General features: G+C 36.5%; 1 pseudogene; it reads right to left on the bottom strand.

Moving 5' to 3' along the window:
• LOC149154528 (elongation factor G, chloroplastic pseudogene) overlaps positions 1 to 14,557 on the bottom strand; it is a 112,942-nt pseudogene extending 98,385 nt beyond the window's left edge.
• Between the last annotated feature and the right edge of the window lie 9,543 nt (positions 14,558 to 24,100).

Here is a 24,100-nt window from a genome sequence, read left to right as displayed (position 1 = left end):
GAGCTTTATATACGCTTTTATCAGAGGACACAGTAGTGTATACACGCTAGTTTCTCCAAATAGACTCACGTATATGCGAGTTTCCTCTGTTTTAGTCATGTATACACGTTTCTATGTCTTTACACAGTCGCATATACATTATTTTGAATTAATTTTTCAAAATATTTGGCCCAATTAAGTTTGTTGCCTGGTGGTTTTTGCTATTTTCTAGTCATTCACTGTTTGTAAAGCTCTTCTTTCTTGCAAGTCTTCAATCTCTAATCTTCCTCTTGTTGAAAAACCTAGTTAACCTAGGGTTTGCTTTTTGAGTAAGGTTTCAGTTTGGGCTTTGGGTTCAAGGCTTCTTGTGGAAGTTCTTGGTTGTTCTAACTTGGCGGAATAAGAAACTGATTGCATTTTTGTTTATAACCGAATTTTCAGATTGCTTTGCTTTGTTTTCCCTTTTTGGTTGACCTATTTTATTTTTCATAGTTTTTGAGTGCCTCTTCGGAAATCTTGAAAGTCTTTCTTGATGTTCTTTTGGTTTGCTGAAGTTCTTTGTACTGTTGTTCAGATCAATCTATGCAAGTTTGTGGTCCTTTATCATTTCAAGTATCATTACATTGGTGATGTGCATAACTTGTGAATTTTGGGACTCTTTATGCTTGTTTTTGGTCTTTGAAGTTTAGTAGTCTTTTGTGGTCTCAAAAATTTCTTTGGGTTATTTTAAAAAGAAAAGACAAAAACATAGTTCTTGCCTTTCTTTTTCTTTTAGTTTTGTTTTTGGTTTCTTCATTGTTTTTTAGCAATTGTGAACTTTTTTCGATTGGTTTTGCTTGGTTTCAAGGGAATATTTTCATTGAATGTATGCCCTCTTTGTAGTCAAGTTGGCCTATTGATCTTGTAAAGAAACACATTTTCTTATTATATGAGCATTCATAGGATCTTGCATCATCATTATAGTTTGCATTAGGTTAATTTGCACTGTAAGAATTTTTAGTCTTTTTTTAAGATTTTGAGTGTGTGGAGTGTATTTATGAAAAATAAAAAATAAATAGTTTGCTTATATAAATTTTTCGTATAACCAAGTAGAAATATCTTTCATCACAGAAAATAGATGCATTTACATATAGCTAAGTTTCTATTGATTTCTTTTGTGTCAAAACACCATAAGTTTCACTCTCATTGTACCTGTGACTTAAAGAACAACTTAAAGAACAACCCTTTAAAATCAAGCCCTTAAATAAAAAGAACTAGAATTTTTTAATTTGTCATTAATTACACCAACAAGTCTAGCTATTTAGGGCCTTGGAATAGGTGAGTGGAGAGTTAACTCTCCAAGGACACTCAAACTATTAAACATAGATGTTGAATAATGAGTGAAATCCAGTGTCGTTAGAAAGATCGGGAAAGCTCTGTTACTGGGAGTCAAGCACGAGGGATACTGAAGACAAGGAAGAGAGATACCCCCTCTCCTACTTGTTGGATCCTGCCTCGAGATAGTTCTACTCGACTTTTGATACGAACTGGTACCCATAGTTGTTATTCCTAGGGATCACATAAGTGGCTGTGGAGGGGAATCCTGTGGCACCTGAGGCAGAAATTGCATCACATTTATTAGTACTTTTGGAGGGTACCCTTGTGAAGCTTGGGTGCTTGCACTGAAAAAATATTTTGTCTACAGGTCAGTGTAACTATTTATGTTACCTTCACTGGTAGGCATGGGCCATCATTATTCTAGACTATTTTCAGAAGGTCCTTGATTTCACTTTTTTGTATTTTGGTGTCCAGTCCTCATCACTCGGAGTGGAAACTCTTAGAAGTTGCTTGATTGAAAGTATCTTTTAGGGAATTTGTTAAAGAGTGCTCTTTGCTCCTATTTGGCATAGCTTTATAATTTTTTTTGAGTCTCTAATTAGTTCTCTTAAAAATAATTAAAAGTGGCTGATCGACTAGTTCATTGGTCTAGGAGGCTTTGTGGGCTTTCACTTGCAAGTGCTGAGCCTTCTTCTAGAAGGTGCAGGAGAAATTTTTCCAGTGATTTCCAATCAGTGGCAGTAGATTCAAAAAATATTGATCCTCCAGTTAAATCTATTTATTCACATAATAGACCTAGTGTAAGTTGAGATTTGGAGAGGAACACTCCAATCCTTTCTAGAGTCCTCTTCCAATTGGAAGACGTTATAGAGGTTGAAGAACTCCTTGAGTCTCCTTTGACTCCTTCTTCTCCTCTTCCTCCCAATTATCCAGACATTTTATTATACGTTGGGACTCCAACCCACAGGCCTTTGAGCCTTGGTCTATTTCGATATTTTCCTTCGATGGCCACTGCTAGGAGCATGGTTTCAACTATGAGTGCTACTAGTGTACAAACTCCTTTATCAGTACAAGGAGGAGGTACAATTTCCATACCTTCAATCACTCCTAGCACTGCAATTTTTGGCTCTACCTCCATTCCATCTTCGAGTGGGGGCACCCAAGCTTTTGCCTCTAGCATTGGTTCTTTCCCCTTTGGAATGCCTACCAACGCAATTACTTCGGTTCCATTAAGTTTTCCATTAGATTCTTCCATGGAAAGTGGGTCAACTTCTTTTCAGGGTTTCCCTTTTGGGAGTGGTCATATACCACATTCTAACCCAACTTTAGGATCAATACCTTTTCCCTCCATGGGTCAAAGTTATAATCCTTTCCAAGGATGGACTAACCCAGCTATTAGCGGATTTGGAGCTAGGAATCAGTTCTCTTTCGACCAATAGGGGAATATGTTGTATTCCTCTGTGAGTTCATTCTAGAGTTTTTCTCCCTATGCTAATGCATGGAACCCTTACCAAGGGCTCTCTACTCCATTCAACACCTCTCTAGGGGGGAATTTCACTGGATATGGAAATTTTTCGGTAGGAGTTGGACAAACTCCGATTTTTTCTGGGCCACAAGGTTTTCCTTATGGTTCAGGTTTTTCTATGAATTACTTCAAGAAACCTGGTGCCTTCAAAAATCTAGGGTATTCTTTTCAGAACGTTGGAAATTCTTCCCAGACCGGGTGGAATCCTCAAGGTCCTCTGCGCTTACCTTTCCTGGAAACTTTAAACTTGCCATATCTATCAAAATTGACTAATGATCTGATCCGATACAACCCAGCTTGGCCTCCTGTTCCAACCAAACTTCCGTCGGACATACCCAAATTATAAGTAAAGATAGGTGAAGGTGCAGGTGACCATATAACCACTTTCCACTTATGGTGTTCCTTGAACTCCATGATAGATGATTCAATTAGGTTGAGACTATTCCAACGTACCCTAACTAGGAATGCGACTAAATGGTACATTGAACTCCCAGGGGCACCTTTCGCTTCGTTTGGTGATTTGGCTACCATATTTTTAGACCATTTTTAGTTGCCCATTCGTTATGATGTTGGAATTGAGCTATTAGCTAATTTCCACTAGGACCAGGAAACCCACATTTCTGATCATGTCCAGGAATGGAGGAGAAGGAAGAGGCTCATTAAAGCTGATATTCTGCAAGAATTCCTTCTTGAATGGTTTCTCAAATCTTTGCACCTTGAAATTTCTAAGGGTGTATCTCTCTCCACTGTATTCATCGAAGAACATGATATTTTTAGAGCTCAACAGCTAGAAATTATATATTCTCAATATGGGGTTCTTCAGAAAATTTTTCCTGATGCTCCTAGATATAAGTTTGATCTAGCCAAGCCAAATCCAAGTCCCCATGCCAATGGGCTAGTCATATCGATTGATCATAGCACAACTAACTTGCTAAACTAATTGCAGTAGTTGTCTTTACAAGCTGCTTCTTCTATGCAGGCATCGACATCAATGCCCATGCCTTCTCCACCTTCATCTATAAATGTTGTTCAAACTTCTAACCCCAAAGGAAACCAACAATCCGAGGTGGTAGGAAAAAGAACCAGGATGGGAAGGGTAATGAAAATAAGCCCAAAAATGATACTGGAGAGGATAAAAAAGAGTCTAAGAAGAAAGTAAAGTAAAGTTTCCATGCAAGTTATACAATGGTGACCATTTGACTCATCTTTGCCCTAAGATTCAAGATGCTCAGCGCTTGTTGGTTCAGCAAGGGTCTTCTAGCTCCCAGGCTATGCTAACTAACCCTTTTCCCCAAGGGTAGCAGTTGTTTGTTGGCGCGAATTCTAGTATCGGTACCCCCACTGGGGGAAACCAAGAAGGGGAAAATACATCAAATTTTTATATGATGAGTTCACATATTGACGTTTCTACACAGTCATGTGATTATGGTGAATCAGAATTGTCTAAGGCTAAGATTACTCCTGATGTTTCAGAGCCACTCCATATCGAGAGGCTCGTAGTTGAGTCTATACCTCGGATGCCAAAAGGCTTCGCTACACGTTCAAAAATTAACCCTAATGCTAAGGCAACTTAGAACTACTCTATTTTAGAAGATCCGGCTCAGATTCCTTGTGCCATGTCGATGTTAGAGGTACTCTAGTCGTGCCCAGCGCAAAGGAGTGCATTACTCACTGCGATCGGAGTAGTTGATCCAAAAAACTCTCTTGTTCTTACATTCGACATGTTGAACATCAAGAAGAGACTCCCACATCATATGGATTTTCAAATCAAGTCTACATATCGAAAGACCAATATCTTTTGAACCGTAGTTGATGAGGGAGCTTCCACATGTGTAATGTCTATATCATGTTGGAAGGCTATTGGATCACCTCAGGCTGTTCCATTCTCATAGACCGCATGGGATCATTCTAGCCTTTCCATCTGTGTTGGGGGTAAGGTTGTAAATATTGAAGTAGAAATAGTTGATGCAAATTTGGATTACAATCTCCTTTTCAGTAGAAATTGGATTTACGAGATGGATGCTATTGTATCATTGTTATTCCACATCCTCTGCTTTTATCATGAAGGGAGAATTGTAACAGTTGATCAGATGGATTATTCTTTGGGTGAGTCCAATGCATCTTCTGAATCTACTGTTCCATTAGTGAACAATTCGAAGTAGCCTATAGAGAATCTAGGAGTTGGAATGTACTCTTCCTTAATTGGTACCTTTGATTTTCTTGCCCCTATTACTAGAATTAATTCTATTTCATCTTGCAAGGCACCTTCTAGAAGAGAGTTCTTTAGAACTCATTATTTTTTGGATCCTTGGCCCTTACCCTCTTCTACCACCACATTAGATAAGGGGTAGGTGGGTGGAATGGAATTTCCTATGTCTGCAGCTAAAATTGCTTATTAATCTATTGTTAACACTGCAGACTCCGATCCTACTCCTTTTTCACCAAAGGAGCTGGATGGGGATGTGGCTTCAACCTAGACTCTAGATTCAACTTCTGCTATGGATTTCTTAGATACTGTTTTTCCATCTGAAGAAGAAATTCTAGAAGTAATGAAGGGTGTTGAGAGACCTTGGGATGATTTACATCATCAGTCATATTCCCTCCCTCATTTGCGAGAAGTACAATCAAGCCTGTCCATTTCTTCATATACTAGTGATGGTCACATAATTTTAAATCCTTTGGCTCCAGCACAGTTTTCAGCCGAAGGTAACATGTCTATCATTTCACAAACTATTCCAGTGAACATCTCTAGGAATCCCAACATTATCGAAAATGTCTTCATTGGAGTTAATTGTTCCCCTGAAGAAATTAAAACTTATACCGATCTCTTTAAAGATTTTCGAGATGTGTTCGCTTGGTCTTATGAGGAAATTCCTGGGATAGATCCATCTATAGTCCAGCATGAGATCAAGACATATGAAAATGCAAAACCTATTCGCCAGAAGCTTCGACCGGTAAACCCTAGAAAAGAAACAACTATCAAAGCTGAGGTTGAAAAGTTGCTTAAGGCAGGTTTCATATACCCCATTACTTTAATTGAGTGGGTCTCGAATCTAGTCCTAGTAGACAAGAAGCAAGGAACGATCTGTGTATGCATTGAATTTAGGGACCTAAATAAGGCTTGTCCTAAGGATAATTACCCCACACCCTTTATTGATTAGATTATCAATGAATGTGCAGGTAATGAAATTTTCTCGTTTATGGACGGATTTTCCAGTTATAATCAAATCACTATTCATCCATAAGATCAACATAAGACAACTTTTATTTGCCCCTGGGGTACATTTGCATATAAAAATATGCCTTTTGGCCTTAAAAATGTTGGAGCTACCTTTCAGCGGGCCATGTCATATGCTTTTCACGATATCAAACATGTTATCAAAGATTACTTGGATGATTTAGCTGCTTGTTCTCGAAAGGGAATAGATCATCATAAACATCTTTTGTTGATTTTTGAATGATGTCGTTTTTATAAAATCTGGTTGAATCCGAATTAGTGTGTTTTCGTCGTCACATCCAGTCGGTTGTTGGGATTCATCGTTTCTACTGAAGGGATTTGTGTAGATCCATTAGGGGTTGAGGAAATACTTCAGTTGCCTCCCTCGTCCTCTATTCATTAACTTCAGAGTCTTCAAGGAAAATCCATTTTTTTAAGGAGATTTATAGCTAATTACATCGATATTACTAAAGGATTTATGAGATTTCTTAAGAAAGGAGTCCTATTTCTTTGGGATGATTTCGCGCAACACTCATTTGATGCTTTGGAAAAAGCATTAACCTCTGCTCCTTTGTTTTGTCTACCTGATTATAGAAAGTCTTCCTTTTATATCTCGCTGCAACAGAATCAACTATTGGTATGGTTATGGTTCAAGAGGATGATGCTTTCTGTGAGAATGTAATCTATTATCTGAGCTGAGGCTTAGTGGGCCCTGAACTGCGCTATTATCCCATTGAGAAATTAGCTTTGGCAGTTGTCCATGCTGTCCAGTGACTTAGACATTATATTTTGCTTCGAAAAACTTTCATCTTAGCAGTCGTCAATCCATTTCAATTTGTTCTCAGCAGGTAAGTGATTGGGGGAAAATACAATAGATGGATTGTCATTTTACAAGAATTTGATCTCGAATTCATGTCGGCTAAGTCTAAGAAATCCTTAGTATTTGCATAATTGATCTTAGAGTTGCCTTGTGAGGAAGAAATAGTTTATGAGGAATCTTTTCTTGATGAACATATTTTTCTTATTTCCTCGCAAGATCCTTGGTATGGAGATATTATTATATATCTCTAGACTTCGAAGTTTTTGCTCACTTTTTTGAAGGATGAACGTAGAAAATTATGTCACCTGGCTAAAAGCTATATTATTATAGGTGACACTTTATATCATCACGGGGTTGATTCAATCCTTAGACGTTGTTTAACCTTAGAAGAAGCTGAGTCTATGCTTAATGATTTCCACAGTGGAGCTTGTGGTGGTCATCTATCTAGGCTTGCAACAACCCAATTTTTTTTGTGTGTAGGCTACTTTTGGCCTTCGATCTTCAAGGATTGTATTGAAGCGGTTAAGAGATGCCACCCTTGTCAAGTTTATACTTGGAAAATGCATGCGCATCTAGCTCCGATTTTCCCTGTGATCATTTTCGGTCCTTTCACAAAGTGGGGTATTGATTTTACTACCTGCAATCCACCTTTGGTAGGAAATCACAAGTATATCATCGTAGTTGTATACTACTTTACTAAGTGGGCCAAGGCTATGCCTACTTTCAAGAATGATGGTGAAACAACAACCCTATTTCTCTTCAATCAAGTTATTTCCCAATTTGGTATTCCTAAAGAGATTGTCATTGAACGTGGCAGTCATTTCCAAAATCAGATGATGTCTGAATTGACTCTTAAGTTGGGTTTCCAGCAAGAGTATTCATATCTGTATTATCCTTAGGCCAATGGGTAAGTTGAAGCCGTGAATAAATCCCTAAAAATCATCCTGAAAAGGACAATTAAAAAAACTCGATCCAATTGGCACATTATGTTATATCTGACACTTTGGGCATACCAAATGTCAGTCAAGACTGCCACTGGTTTTACTCCTTTTCAACTAGTTTATGGGTTGGAATCAATTTTTCCTGTGGAATGTGAAATTCCTTCCCTTAAATTAGCTGTTGAACTTCTTCCAAATACTTCTAGTCTTGAAGAATGCCTCGTTCATTTGGAACATCTCGATAAACACATTGTTCATTTGGAACATCTCGATGAGCAACATTGAGATGCAACCATAATCAACAAAGCTCATAAAAAGAGAGTAAAAACTCAATATGATAAGGTTGTCCATCCTAGCGTTTTCTTTGAAGGCGACCTTGCCCTAGTCTATGACCAAGACAAATATGCCTTGGGGGCATGCAAGTTTAAATCTATGTGGTATGGTCCCTTCATTGTTAAAAAGGCTTTGAAAAATGGAGCTTATGAGTTGATTGATTTTGAGGGAAACGAGTTGGCGAAGCCCAAAAATGGGCTCTATCTAGAAAATTATTTTTCTTAGGTTTTGACCTAGCATTTTCTTGGTTGTAAATATTGTATATTTGTGCATATCTATCTATCAGTTTCATAGTGATGTTGATACTTTTGATCTTATTTGGCAGGTATTGATGGACGATTTGATATATCTAGGGTTCGTCGATGGTGCTAGTAGACACACCCGGAACCTTGCTTCCGCAGCTTGGGTGATTTATTATCCATCTAGCCGGTTGTTGGTTTCAAGAGGCATATGTATCAGTCCCACTTCAAATAATGTCGCTAAATATACTGTTGTCATTAATTTACTATCTGAGGCAATATCTCTTGGTATTGATTCATTAGTAGTTTACTTGGATTCACAACTGGTGGTATCTCAATTAAATAACATATATTGTGTGAGAGATCCTTATTTATATCACCAATTTATGAGAGTGAATTTATTACAAATATCATTTTTTTATATCACATTTATTCATATTCCACGATCATAAAATTCATTTGCAGATTCTATCGCTAATCAAGCATTAGATTGGCACATAAATCATTCATCACATTAAAAAAATAAAAAATAATCGAAGTATCATCTATATATATATGATCATCATGATAAACCATCTATACATAGATAGAGTTTTATGTCCAAAATAATATACAAAATTGGGACAAAAATTTCCTACAAAATTAGGGCTCATGCCCATAATCATGTCTAATAAAAAAAAGATATGGTCATCCATCTATGGGTCCTGCTTAGGGTGAGCAGCATGGAAGAAAACGATGGCATTTTCCACCTGTTAGAATAAATGCACCCATTCGTGTGGCACTCCTACCACGCATCTTTGCATCTCCTCTGGAAGGTCTTCTATAGCCACCATAGGTACTCGGTGAGTCAACCTCACCAAGTTACTCTAGACAGCATGGAGGGTCCTCTCAATCTTTGCTACGGCTCCTTCTGCATCTCTTCCGTGAAGCCTATGTCGAGGTAGAACCTCAGGTCTTACTAGTCCAACATCTGTGTCATGATCAATAATTTTGTAAGTATTTGTCTCAACAAAAATATTTTCAGTTCATTTATACTTAAAATCCAAAAAAATCTTAAAATACATTTTTTTTTAAAACATTTGTACCTATGGCTCCTCACGCTGCATCCGGTGGAAACACCAGATCTGGATCTCCTCTGAAGTCCATGCCAGCATAGGGTTAGTCCTCGACCTCTATGACTTGTTGTTCCCACTAGAGGAAGAACTCGTCATCAAACGTATTTCTAGGGACCTCACCACCCCCTAGTCTCTTCATTAGATCAACCCATCTACCCATTTGTGGATCCCTTGGGCTGCTGCTGGTGGATAATACCTTGGGTCGAAGCCCTAGTACTCTCTCAAAGAAGAAGGCAAACAATATGGTTACATATCCAAAGTTCTTTGTGTGATATTTTTGGATAGAGGTAAGTTGTTTTTTCATATTGGCTAAGAGGGGTGTGCACCAATCAAAAACTATTGTGAGACACTCCACTGCAAGACTCATTGAAACACGAGAGGCCTGATGTAGAGAAGTTGAACCATTTACTATGGTAATGGTAAAAAGAAGTATTCTCAAGGCTAGACTCTCTACATGTCTGATTTTAATTTGGGTTCCAATCTTCTTGGTGTTTCCTCGACAATAGATGCGTATGTAGTCATCCACACTAAGGCTACCTCTTGTTCTTCTTATTGAGTTGACCCTCTCTCCTCTCTGAGAAAGACCAATGATGAAATATATATCCTTTATTTCAATCCTTAGAGGCATCTGGTCAATAACAAAAGCATCTTCTTCTGGATCCCAGTGGTGGATTAACATCTTAAGCAACCTGGCATTTTCCTTCATATTCGGCATTTTGAATATTTTCAATAAGCCACATCCTCGCAAGGCATCTAATGCATTTGGATCTCCCATTACTTCGTTATCAATCACACTATGCTCTCTTTCATGGCAAGTAATCGACATCCTGTAAAAAAAAAGTGTTTCAAATCATTATAACAATCTTTCAAATTTTGAATTTGCACACACACAGGTTTAGTATTCACACAGTCACGTATAGGGATTTTTCTATACACGGTTCATATGTGTCGAACTCGTGTGTACGCAGAGCGAAATTTTCAAATTAAATTCCCACGGTCAAATTTTTGACAAAAACATTTAAAAAGCAATAAAACTTATAAAAAAATCAGTTAGAAGGCGTTGATGCCTCGAAAATTGCTGCATCAACATCAGGGATAACCACCCGGTCCAGACCTTAAAGGCAGCTCCTTTTCCGTTTGGTGTGGTGGCTCTGACTGGATATAATGGAACCAGTTTCCGAATGATTGGTATATAGGATGGATAAATGATTGATTCTCTAATATATAATGGTAATGGATGAATGATTTAATCTAAAGGTAAAATTATAAACAACTATCCTATCCCGGGAAATTGCTGCTTTTAGCATAACTTTTGATGGTCTTCATCCACACTTCATCCACAAACAGGCATATAGATGACTCTTGTTGGTAAATGAAGATATTTATTCATATGATAATTACTAAGCCCAAATAGTTGAACAAAGCAATCAAGCAAACATTATTACACTATTCCTCATATATATCATAGACATATATATGATTGAAAGAATAACAGTCCTTAGACATTCAATAGTGAAAAGTACAAGGATTGCTGTTAAAACACATACATATATTCAATGATAGCAAAATTTAAACGAATGTCGATTCACATAAAAAATGACACAAGAGCATAGATAATAGTACCATATGTTATTTGAATCACTCCCGATATCAACCGCATTCAAATTCCTTCTTTTAACTTAGAAACACTTCCACAAAAGGCAATAGTGCACATGTCATCAAAGCTTTCTTCATCAAAATTCAGAATACTGGCCCAGTCTTCATAAAAAAATAGATCAGAAGCACAATAGTGTGACTTACTGATTTGAGTTTATACAAAAACTGAGGACCCTTTCCAAATGCATGAAAGGGCATATAAATACTAATTAAGCTAACTAATTACAAAATAAAAGTGCTATTTAATTGGTACAACTATAATATGAATATCTCCTCAAAATCGGCTTGTTCTCAGTCGGCAGCATGATTCATTGTTTCGGGTGGTCTCCCTTCAGCTTGAGCTGGCAGATATCTAGCATCGGTTGCAATTCTGGAGGGCGACTTAGATGAGAATTCAGTTGGGCTGAATATGTGGCATCTTGGATCTCGGGGATCATGCAACTGATGGCATCAGTTAAACATTTGAGTGCGGCTCTCTGACTGTATGGCTTGATTAAGAAAAATGAAAAGCCATCCCAAGTTAAACTTTGGATGCCAGCGATTAGTCTTCCATTCTTTTCCAATTCCTGATTGCATGTTTGTTCCAAGGCTTTGGCCGATGTCAATTTACCTGGATTACACTGTGAAATCATGTTAGACAGATAAAGAGTGTCATTGACAAATTCAATTAAATTGCTAGTAGATAACCGACATCTTGAGGTTTCTCTTTTTGCCTTCATTAGTTGCGACTGCCATTCTAGGAAAAGGATGTCTTTGTGTGACTCTAGAATTTTGGGCAGATCCGAAGCTTTTCCTTCACGGGATTCTTGCCAAGCAAGAAAGCTGGTTAAGGTCTCATCAGCATGTTCTAAATCCTGCCTAGCTTCAACTGATTTATCAACTATTGATGTAGTAATCTCACAAAGAGGTTCAGCCAGAGAAATGTTATGACATAGCAGTTTTAGCTGCGTAATCAATGCCTTATTGATTTGTAGAGATTCTGTTCTGAACTCTGCTACTTAAGGAAGGCTCGTGAATTTTTCTACTTCTTGTGACAGTTGAGCGATTTGCTCATCCTTAGTCTTGCTCATTTTTTCATTCATCGCCTTTAATCTGGCCAATGCTTCAGACAATTCCTTTTGTTTCTGTTCCGCGCTCAAATCTATCCTCTGTTTCTCTTTGAGCAATTGCTCATTTAATTGGCTATTTGTCTGCCGCTGTATTGATAGTTGTTGTTCTAATTGTTCTATTTTTTGTTGTGCTTCAGACACCTGCGACTGCAATGAACCAATCACTTGATATTTTTCCTTAAGGAGACTGCTTACTTCCGAGGCTTTATCCATGGTGGCTGTCGAATATGCTCCGGCATACTGGGAGAGTTTCATAAGGTCATCGGAAGGGTTCAATTCCTCCTTCCACACCACATTAGCCATCTCTGTTTGATCTGGCAAAAGGGAAGAATGATCAAGTCTCCTCCTTTTCCTCTATATTTTAACCACAGCCCTGTGTTTAGGACTGTAAAAGACATCTAATGGTTGTATGTCTTCTATTTGTAAAACAATCTGATTGGATGGATCTTTGGGAATTATTTGCGCATCTTTGCTACTGGGTAGGCCACTGGTCCCTTCACTTGGAACCATAGTCGTGGTTGTTTCTTAACTGACTGTCACTTGGGGTGTGCCGAATCCTTGTGAAGTCTCAGGATTGTTTATAATAGATTCAAATTGTTGCCACTCTTTTAGGAGTTTGGGATCAATTTGAGTCTCTAAATCAATAACTTCACTGTCCTGCTTCGTTTCTTTCTCCTGCTCTGTTTCCTTCTCTTTTCCTTTCTCTAGCTCTTTTTCCTTTTCGGGAATTTTCTCTGTAGCAGGAGGCTCGTCAATACTCTTATGTTTAGGTTCACTTGACTTAGTTGTTGGTGTAGTAGCCAATAAGTCCAGAGGCAGAGTTTGAAACCTCTGTTCTCTGAGCCTATTGAATTCTACCAGTCCTTCATCATTATATTTAATCTTGGCCAATGTTTTAACCTGAGACAATGATTCTGTTGAAGAAAATAGATCATCAAATTCATCATTTTCATGGTCAAACTTAGTAAGTTTGGCCTGTTCAAGCACATTATAGGCAACCTTCGGGGATCGAATTGCTTGTTAGGGATGGTCGAAAGATTGAGCATATTTATTTTTCCTGTCTCCTTCTCAGCATGTTTGTAATCAAGTATGGTATAAACACCACATCTCAAAGGGAATATGGGCCATAACTGCTTTTTGGAAGTCCTAAGAGTTTTGGATGTTCCATCGGTTGTTATTTGGTAAGCTAATTCTCGTGCCAACAGTTTATCAGGTACATACAATGGGAGGACACGGGGTCTTGTGGCGCTACCAAACACCCTTATATATGTGAACTTATCTTCCACGAACCAATTTCCCACAGCAGTCAAGTCAACTTCTGCCTCCTCGGAAGTCCTTGGGGCAGGCTTATCAAAAATGGCATAATAGATAGGCAACATGAAACCATTACAGATTTGATACAAGTGGTCTTTATAATGTACCTTCCATAACATCTGATGATAGATGTGGATTGGCTTAGGGTCCTGTGGCGTCCACCTCCACCCAAGTATCGGGTATTCGAAATTAAAGCAAAGCATATCCATAACATAAGCACTGTAATAGAAGGGGGGAATAGTCTTGGTGGTTTTGCATGAATTGAATTTAAAATCAAGAATTGCAGAGGCTAATTTATCAGACACTATATTCGCCCAATCCATGACATAACTACTAACAGCCGCTTCCATTAAAGGAACCATTTCGATAGTAAATTTTGCTGAATCATGCATTCCCCACATCCTACACATCATTGCCCCATCGTAATAGTAAGGAGATGCCAAGGAATCCACGGAGTACTTACCCGATGATTTATGTTTGTGCTTTGTGGGATTCTGTCTCCAATGTCTAATCGGGGTTGATTCCGTCTCATTCTCCTCTGCGAATTTCTCCAGAAAGGCTTTGTTGTATTTCTTTTTAGGTTCAGGCAAATGATACATTTTCCTCAAGTCGTCAGGCTGAAATGAACCGAAAACTCTTCCATCAACTGTGCAAAACATCCTATTAGAAATAGGAATTTGTTCGACCACCCATCTAACCAAATCAGTGTAAGGAAGAATTTTCTCCCGCGCTGCTATCCTCTGTAAAAATGAGTCGACCAAATCTTTCATGTAGGTGTCTGATTTATTAGTTGAGCCTGCAGTAGCTTCTTCGGACACTTCCTCTGGTTCTTCTGCCTTAATTAAATTATAGATGCTTTACCAGCTTGTATTTCCAAGGCTGAGACATGTAGTGTCTAAAATTAGACCCTTTTTGCTTGGTCCTGGGTCACTGGTGGGCTGGACTGTTACTGCAGGGGCCGCTGCTGCAGCAGATTTCTTGGATTTCTTTCCCATTTGCTTAAAACTTGATACTTCGATGGAATTCTGCACAAGGAAGGAAACTAGTGTGATACAAAGAAATAGATAACATGAGCCAATATGAAAGAGTTATATCTTTTAACGAATAATCAAAGATCATAGTGAAATTGCCGCAGATAGAATCTAAGTGGAAAATCTCGGCATAACTGCTTCATTAATTGGCCGCTTCACTTGTCAATCATGATAAGGGAGCTTTTAAATATCGATCATAACGTCTATATGGAGAATAATTGATTCAAGCGTGGCTTAGATTTTTGGCGGCTAATCGCATTTGATGATTGGTGACGTGAAAGGGAGGGTTTTAATAATAGTCCAAAATATCGTTCAATCACCAAAGGTGATATAATGCATGCCAATCTTTAATATGCTTAGAAACACGCGCCTTGATTTAATGTATCGCAATTGGGACAGGGCTCGGGTCACTTTACTTACACTATTGCAAAATCGCCGATCACCGATGGCGATACACCTTATCGCATCGGGGGATTTGAAGGTGTCACAGTTAATGAATTGATTACCACAGCCGATTGCCGATAGCAATACCTTTTATCGCATCGGAGGAATGGGGGGTGCCTTATATACGATGCGCTTTGCCTTTTCCCGATATCCGATAGCGATTTCCCTTTTCGGATCAGAGTAATTCATTGGGCCTTTATTTATGTTTCTCTTATTATTGCGATATGCGATCTTGCGATCGCTTTATCGTAATAATGAAAAGCTTTATAATTTGTTTAAAAGACCTATTTTATCATTGTTTAAAAGGGATATCATATTTCAGTCGGACCTTTTGATGAGGGTTTTTTCTAATAATAAGTTAATACCAATTTATTCACACATCTATGTTTAAAAGGGACCCATTTCATATTATGATTTTTAAAGAAAATTTTTATGAAATGGGGGGTTGTTGTACAGCACAACAATTGGCGATTCACTGGGAGAAACAGTTATCTCTGGGAAAAGTTAAAATACTTAAACTTTTTAAATCTGAAAATCTTATCTGAGCGAAAAATTCTAATATAACTAGGCAAACATAAATTCTGAATGTAATGATAACTATTTTTGCTATTCTCTTCTCATGTTAGAATTAAATACATTCTATGTTTTAAATTAGCCTTAATTGGTTGCTAATGATAAAACAAAAACTTTTCCAACTTAGCTTTATAATGACTCCTTTGTCATAGGTAGAGCCTCTACTGTCAGCAAACGTCTATAGTCTCGACAGGGATACCTTTTAACCATTTGATCGTTCATTATCCCATCCATTTCAGAGTATAATTAAAAGAATGAATCCATAAATATGTTTTCATATTTTGTATTTTTATTTTTTATTTTTTTTTGTAAGATAAAAAGCCATTATCCTGGTTTGGTAGCCAGCTATTTGACAATGCCATTCACTGGTTGTAATTTAACTGAACAAGTTGGCTCGTGATGAGACCCCTTGTCTTATAATTATAAGCCATTACCTTGTTTTGATATGCAGTTTTAGTAATGTCAGTTGAATTATTTCCCTATGATCATGGTAAGCAGGATTGTAATAAGACCTCTTATCTTTCACCTCAAATATATTTTAGAATTACACTCTGAGTAATTATAACCCTTGATGAATGGGATGAACAATTTTCTCCTTAAGAGAAGATGGATGACAGGATAAGAGTTGAAGATGCTAAGATTGAATCAATATCTGTTTTATATTGATAACTGTTTTCAGGCTTCTTAAAAACATTAAAATGGTTTACAGTACTTCTAACCCTTGAGAAGAGTTCACAAAAATAAAATGGAGTTTCAGAATCTAAATATACCTAATTTCCTAGAAATCTTCTTTTTAATTAAGGCTTCCATTTTAAAAGCAAATATCGTAACTATTTCTTTTGAGAGACTTTTTCAATATAGTAAAGACCAATGGAAGGCTAACTTTATTTTTCCAAAATCCTAAAAATCTAAGCTATGTACAAAAATTTAGCTGAAAATTGAATATTTACAAAGGGAGAATGGGTTACGTCCTCAATTGAAGAATTTTTTCAAGATAAGGCCGTTAACAAGAAGAGAATATCTCTTTCCTGATAGATCTTGCAGTATGAAAGTAGAAGGGCCTATCTTCTCATTGATTTGAAATGGTCCGAGCCACATTTTCTGGAACTTTGTGTGTTTTCCTTTATCCTCATGGGCTTTGTCCCATTTCAAAACTAGATCACCAACTTGTAATTGTTTTGAACTGGTTGAAGTTGTATCAAAAGATGACTTGATAATTTGCTGATGTTTTGCATGTATAATTCTGGCTTTTTCCCTTTCTTCTTCTAGTTTCAAAATTTGATCGTGTCTTAGTTGAATAGAAGATGAGGGACTTTCTTCAATAAACTGCACTAAAGCTAAGGATGGAAGCACTAAGTTAGCTGGTATGATAGCTTCCTTTCCATACACTAGATTGAATGGAGAAGTGCCTATAGAGGATTTTTGAGTTATTCTATCAGCCCATAGTGCAAATATCAAAGATTTATGCCAGTTTTTATGATTCTGTTCAATAGTTTGCTTAATAATTCTAATAAGGTTTTTATTGGTGGATTCTGCCAAACCATTGCCCTGAGGGTAGTAATTTGCAGAATACCTCAATTTAAATCCCCTTTTGATAGCGAACTCAAACATAGAATTTCCAGAGAAATAAGATGCATTATAAAAAACAAGAGCGTTCGGGACACCAAACCTGGTAATAATGAATTGGTCTATGAATTCCATAATTGCCTCAGAGTTTGTTGTCTTTAAAGGAATTGCTTCAACCCACTTAGTAAAGTAATCAGTGGCAGTAAGGATATACTTATGTTGTTTGGATGAATGTGGAGTGATTTCTCCAATGATGTCCAATCCCCATTGCTCAAAAGGTTGCTCAATGTTGACTGGTTGCAAAGGGAAAGTTGGCTTTCTTTGTCTTCCACTAGATGTTTGACAACTTTGGCATTTCCTTACATATTCATGAGTATCTTTGAACAAGGTGGGCCAATAATACCCAGCATGAATGATTTTGTGAGTTGTGGTGTCAGCTCCAAAATGTCCTCCTGCTGGTCTATCATGAAGTTCCTGCAAAACTTTTTGCGCTTCAGGTTCTTCTAAGAATCTTAATAAAATTGAATCATAATTTCGCCTAAACAATACATCATCTATAATTGTGAAGTTTTTTGCTTTCAATCTAATGGCACATTTGTTTTTATAGGAGAGATTAGAAGGAGAGTACCCATTTTTTAAATAGAAAATCAGATCTGTATATTGCGATTCAGGACCTGTGGTACTTATCTGATTGATTTCTTCAGTATCCTCTGTACTTTCAGGTTCTTGAATGTTGGATGCTCCTGCTAACAACCTGCAAAAACCTTGGCCTTTGACAATCTTTGCTGGCTTGATTTCCAAGTCATATTCTTGTAATGTTGTGACCCAATTTGCTCTCTTTTCCCCTAATTCCCTTTGAACTAGTAATTGTCTTACTGCTGAAAAAGGAACTATAACTTTTGTGTGAGCTTTTAAGAGGAAGGGCCTGTAGTGTTTTATGGCTTTGTACACAGCAAAGGCTTGTTTTTCAACTTCCGAATAATTTAGTTCAGCACCTTGAAGATTTGAGCTGTAAAACGAAATTGGTGCTTCCAAGTTTTGATCATTAATTTGAGTCAACACTGCTGCATATGACGAAGCAGATGCGAGGGTATATAGTATGAAATGATTAGAAAAATTGGGAGTGCTTAAAGTAGGGGCATTAATTATTGATTGTTTAATGGAATCAAATGCCTCCTTTTCTGCAGGTCCTCATTTAAACTCCAAATTTTTCTTAATCATAATTTGCAATGGTAAAATAATCTGGGAAAAATCTGGAACAAAACGTTTAACAAAGTTAATTTGACCCAAAAATGACTGCATGGATTTTTATTATGAGGGAATGGAATTTTAGAAATCTCTTTAATTCTGTCTGGATCAATAAAGATACCATCTTTTGAAACAATGAAGCCTAAAAGCTTTCCTTGATTAAGGGCAAAAAAGGACTTCTTTGGATTAAGAGAGATACCATACCTTCTACAACATTTAAAGATTTGTTTTAAATCATGTAAGTGATTAGACCTTTTCTTGGAAAATACAGTAATATCATCTAAATAGACAACTACTGATTTATTGATCAATCCTTTGAATGCTATGTCCATGGCTCTCTGAAATGTAGCTCCTGCATTGATGAGTCCAAAAGGCATTTTTTGGTAGGCGTAAGTTCCCCACTTAGTTCTGAAAGTAGTTTTAAGCCTGTCATCAGGATGAACCAGAATTTGGTTATATCCTGAAAAACCGTCTAAAAAGGACATTAGTTCTGAACCAGCTACCGAATGTAATGTCTGCTCCATAGTAGGTAAAGGGAAGTTATCCTTTTGGCTTGCCTTATTAAGATTTCTGAAATCAATGAAAATCCTGATATCACCATTTTTTTTCTAATTGGCACCATATTGGAGACCCAATTTGAATGTCTCACAGGAAAAATTATCTTAGCCTTCAAGAGTTTATTTAATTCAGCCTTTATTTGAATCTCTAGGTTAGGATGAATCTTTCTTAACTTCTGTTGCACTGGTTTTTGTTCAGAAAGCATTGGAATAGTATGTTGAATGATTGATGCATCGTATGTTTTCAAATCATCATATTTCCAAGTGAAGACATTTGTTTTTTGTTAACAGCCTAATGAATGTTGTTCTTTCTTCTAAAGAAATTCCTAGCCCCAAATTGATGTTTTGAGGGTTTTCCTCAGTACCTAAGTTTATCAATTCAATTCTTAAAGTGGAACTCTGGAGTTTTGAATTGGTCACCTGTTTAAACCTGTCTTTAATATCATAAAGATCTTCAAGTTTGACCACTGGTTTTGGTATTGAGTTTTCCTCTTGCTTTTCTTTCATCTGAAGGTCATGATCACTTTCATCAATGATTTGGTCATCGTAGGACTTGTCCGAATTCAAGAAGTTTTAAATGTCTTCATCATGATTGAACACTCTCCAATTGGTGACATTATCGGGAATTGATGGTCTAAAAATTAACTCTACTGAAAATCTATCCGGGCTGTAATCTTCGGATGGTAGGAGTCTGGAAGCAACATTAGCTAGCAGGTCTGCTGCTGCATTCTGGGACCTAGGGATGGGAGAAATATTGAATGCTAAAAATTGAGAGATGAGTTCCTGTACCAGAGACTGATAGTGTTTGAGATGACTAGAAAGGCAATGAATTGAATTTCTAACCTGTTTAATAACAATTTATGAATCACCAAACACTTTTAGATATTGAACCTTGAGGCCAATTGCTTTGTAGAGTCCTTGAACTAGGGCCTCATATTCAGCTGTGTTTTTTGTGAATTCAAATTCCAATCTGCATGATAACATAGTTTTTTCTCCCTGAGGACTAACTAAAATACATCCTGCTCCTGAACCTTCACTAGACTTAGACCTGTCGAAATATAGTGACCAAAATAAAGAATTATCAACAATTTTATTTACAGTTTCCTCAGCAACATTAACACATCTTGACCTATCTATTTGTGAAATTTTTTTGATTTGATATGTGAAATTATTAACTGGGAAAGGAGATGGTTGGGCAGTGAAATTGCCAAAGAATGATTCAGATGAATAATTCCCCAAAATATTGTTATTGAATTCTATTGGTTGGTTTTCTTGTTCAAACTCGGTAACTGTATGGTTCATGTGTTTCTCCCGATCAATCTTGATCTGATTTGGTTTTCCTTTATAAGGTAACCACATATGGGACCAATCGGTAGAAATATAACCATGGAGTTTTTCAGACCAATCTCTACTTAAAATCAACCCATAGAATTCAGGTATATCAGCGATCAAAATATCAATTCTTTGAACCACTCTAGGATCAGCTGATAACCTGATAGTTACTGAGTTGATCTCCCCTAAAACTTGGACCTTAGTTCTATCCAACTGTACAATATGAATTGCAGACTTTTGGGGTTCGATGTTCAGTTTTGAACAAACTGAAGCTGGCATTATATTAGAGGAAGCCCCTGAGTCAATCAAACAGTTGTGTAGATTTCTATTATAGATCTCATAGGTTAAGAGGAAAGGAGGAGTATGAGAATTTGATCTATCCCCAATTAAGACCGCATCAGTAGCTTCCACTCTACCAGGAGGTGGTTGGCCTGAATCATTAGCAGCTTTGGACAATACAACATTAGGAAGAGGTGAAGAAGGAACGGCATTTAACTCCTTAAGAAGTAATTTCTGCTGATGTTTGAGTTTTCTAAGTTCAAACATAGTAATATTCGCCTTAGTCTTCTTCATATCTTCGACAATATTGTAGTCCATAGAATCTAATACTACCAATGTCTTAGATGTTGAAGGTAGATTTGAAGATGATGGTTGATTTTGGGATGGTATCGCTGAAGCTTTCTTTGTAGGAATCTTTTCTTTGGTAGTAGTGGAACCTGCATTCCTTTTCTTCGAAGTTGTCTGGACAGGTTCAGGAGTACCTTTACTCCTGGTAGTCACAGGGAAAGCTTCTTGTTCATTTTCTGTATCGGAGGTGGGTAAAATAAAATCCCACATCCCATGACATTCGACAGTCTCCTCTTCTTCGGGTTCCTCGGATGGCAAGACTGTTTCATATTTTTCTTCTTCTTCAGGATCTAAATCTGTGTTGGATATAACATTTGGTGGTTTTGATTCATGTTTCTTAAAATTTCTAAATGGCCTTTTTGTTGAGGTTTCAACTACTTGCTTCTTGATTTCGACCATTTCATTTGACATAGTCTTGAGGACTTTTTGTAAACCTTTCATATCATATGTATCTTTAGGGGTTTTCTTCTTTGCATCATCCTTAAAAGAAACTTTTTTGGATTTTCTATCTTCAAGAGCAACTTTCTTTTCTAAAGCAATAATACGTTTCTCTACCGCAAGCGCCTCTTTCATGTTTTCAGCTAAAGTTGGTTTTGCAGCCCTGTCTACAAAAATAACTATATTTGAGGGTAGGGAAGTTTTATACCATTCGCTTTTGATTTGATCACTTGGTTTAGAGGCAGTTGGAATCTTACTCAAGAGTTTATTAAATCGTGAGTTGAATTCCTTAATAGGTTCTTTGGGCTCTATCCTAAGATTGTAGAGATCATTGATTAATGTGGCTAAAGATCTATCATCGCCGAACTTAGTAAGAAATTGTTCTTGGAAAATGTTCCAACTAGTAATGGATCCAGAGGGCAGGGAAAAATACCAGGACCCAGCTGATCCTTGCAAAGTATAAGGGAAAATCCTAACGAAAACATCTTCCTCTGTCACTCCTTTCAAATTAATTGATAACATGAAATTATTAATATGTTCTTCGGCTTGTGTTCCAGCATTTGGATTAAACTTGGGTAACCATTTTTCAGGGAAATTAGGCAATGGGTGTAATGGTGCAGGCATGGTGACCACACCAGGACTATTCCATGGATTCTGAGCCATTGAAAAACCAGTAGTGGATGATATTACTGATGAAATTCCAGATGTTTGGGAAGGAGTTGATATTGAGGATTGAATGGGTTGGGATGTTGAAGTTCCTGATCCCTGTTGAACAACAATATGTAATGGAGGAGTGGATGGCTGACTTTGCGCTGGGGAAGATGAGATGGAAGATGATGATGAGAAAGTTTCACTGTCAGATCCTTCAGTATTCTTTTTTGCCCTTTTCCTTTTAGGTAAAGGCAACTCAGTAGGTTCGATACCGAGCTTTCCGCTCTGAAGTCTGGTGAGAGGGTGAGGTAGATTGAATTGTGAAGTCTCATTGCCTTGAGATACCTCAGATTTCTGTGGTGATATTGAAAAGCCTTGAAGTTTATGGATGAGAGACTGAACTTCAGGGGACTCAGGACTTAATCGTTCTGAAGTATGATGGGTTTGAGCAGTGGTAGTTGATTCCTCTTCTTCTCGCTTGAATATTGGAGTTCCAGCATGCAAACGGGAGGTACGAGGTGAGGTGGAGGGAGATTTACTCTCAGAATGGGTTATAGGTTTAGGTTTGCTCACCATTCATAGTTCAGGCCCTCCTTCTAGCGCCAAAAATGCTGATGCCTCGAAAATCGTTGCATCAACATTGGGGATAACCACCCGGTCCGGACCTTAAAGGCAGCTCCTTTTCCGTTTGGTGTGGTGGCTCCGACTGGATATAATGGGACCAGTTTCCCAATGATTGGTATATAGGATGGATAAATGATTGATTCTCTAATATATAATGGTAATGGATGAATGATTTAATCTAAAGGTAAAATTATAAACAACTATCCTATCCCGATAAATTGCTGCTTTTAGCGTAAATTTTGATGGTCTTCATCCACAAACAGGCATATAGATGACTCTTGTTGGTAAACGAAGATATTTATTCATATGATAATTTTCGAATTAGTCACCGGAGAATCCACAGTAAGAACCATTTTCTGCCAACGTTTCAAATCCCAACCGGGATCCATCATCAGGACAACTTGAATGCCTGATAGAACAAGAGCATATTTTAGGGTTTAAATAGAAATTAGGAGAGAAAAAGAGAGGAATGTCGGCTCTCAAATTTTGAGAAGTCGGCTGTCTCTGATTTAATTAATTAAATTATTATTATTTCTAGAAAAAATGAATTAATATTTAATATTTATAAATGATTGATGATTAATATTTATTATTATTAAAATTAATTGAAATAATTATTATTATTTTAATTATTATTATTAATATAATTAGTAATTAGTAATAATAATTATAATGATCAAAATTAATGATGGAAAATTTTTAACCTTGGTATATTGAATTAGTTTTTTATTTACTATAATATATGATGGTACTTATTTATTAATTTTTAGAATAGGTTATAGCTTTAGAGATTAATAAAGAAATAATTGCTAATAAAAAATAATATTGTTATTAATAATTATTATTTAATAAATAATAATAATAATTAGAATTAATAATATTAAATAATTTAGAATTGATTAAATAAATTCTAGAATTTTGTATTAAGAATAATATTGAAAATATTAATATTCATCCTAGCATATTGAATTAGTATTTAATATTTATTATTTATTATTTATTATATTATTTTATTTTATTTTTATTTTTTTTAATTATAAATAATAAGTCTCTTAGTACAATGATATTTATATTCTTAATTAGAAATATTATCATATATTGGGATAATATTAAAATTGGATAAATTTAATTATTATTTAAAAGAATAAATATTAATAAATATTATTATTATATTAAAATAGATATTTTTAATATTAAGAAAATAGGTAATTAATATGGGTGATTATTAAATTGATTAATTAATTAATTAATATTTTAAAGCTTAATTGAGAATTATTATTATTATACCGATATATGATAATTACTAAGCCCAAATAGTTGAACAAACCAATCAAGCAAACATTATTACACTATTCCTCATATATATCATAGACATAGATATGATTGAAAGAATAACAGTCCTTAGACATTCAATAGTGAAAAGTACAAGGATTGCTGTTAAAACACA

Source organism: Pinus tabuliformis, chromosome 9 (assembly GCF_031772625.1).
Source record: "Pinus tabuliformis cultivar Carrire ecotype Pingquan chromosome 9, CPIR1, whole genome shotgun sequence".
NCBI lineage: Eukaryota > Viridiplantae > Streptophyta > Pinopsida > Pinales > Pinaceae > Pinus > Pinus tabuliformis.
Note: the sequence above shows the minus strand (reverse complement) of the source record. Positions and strands in the feature narration are given on the sequence as shown.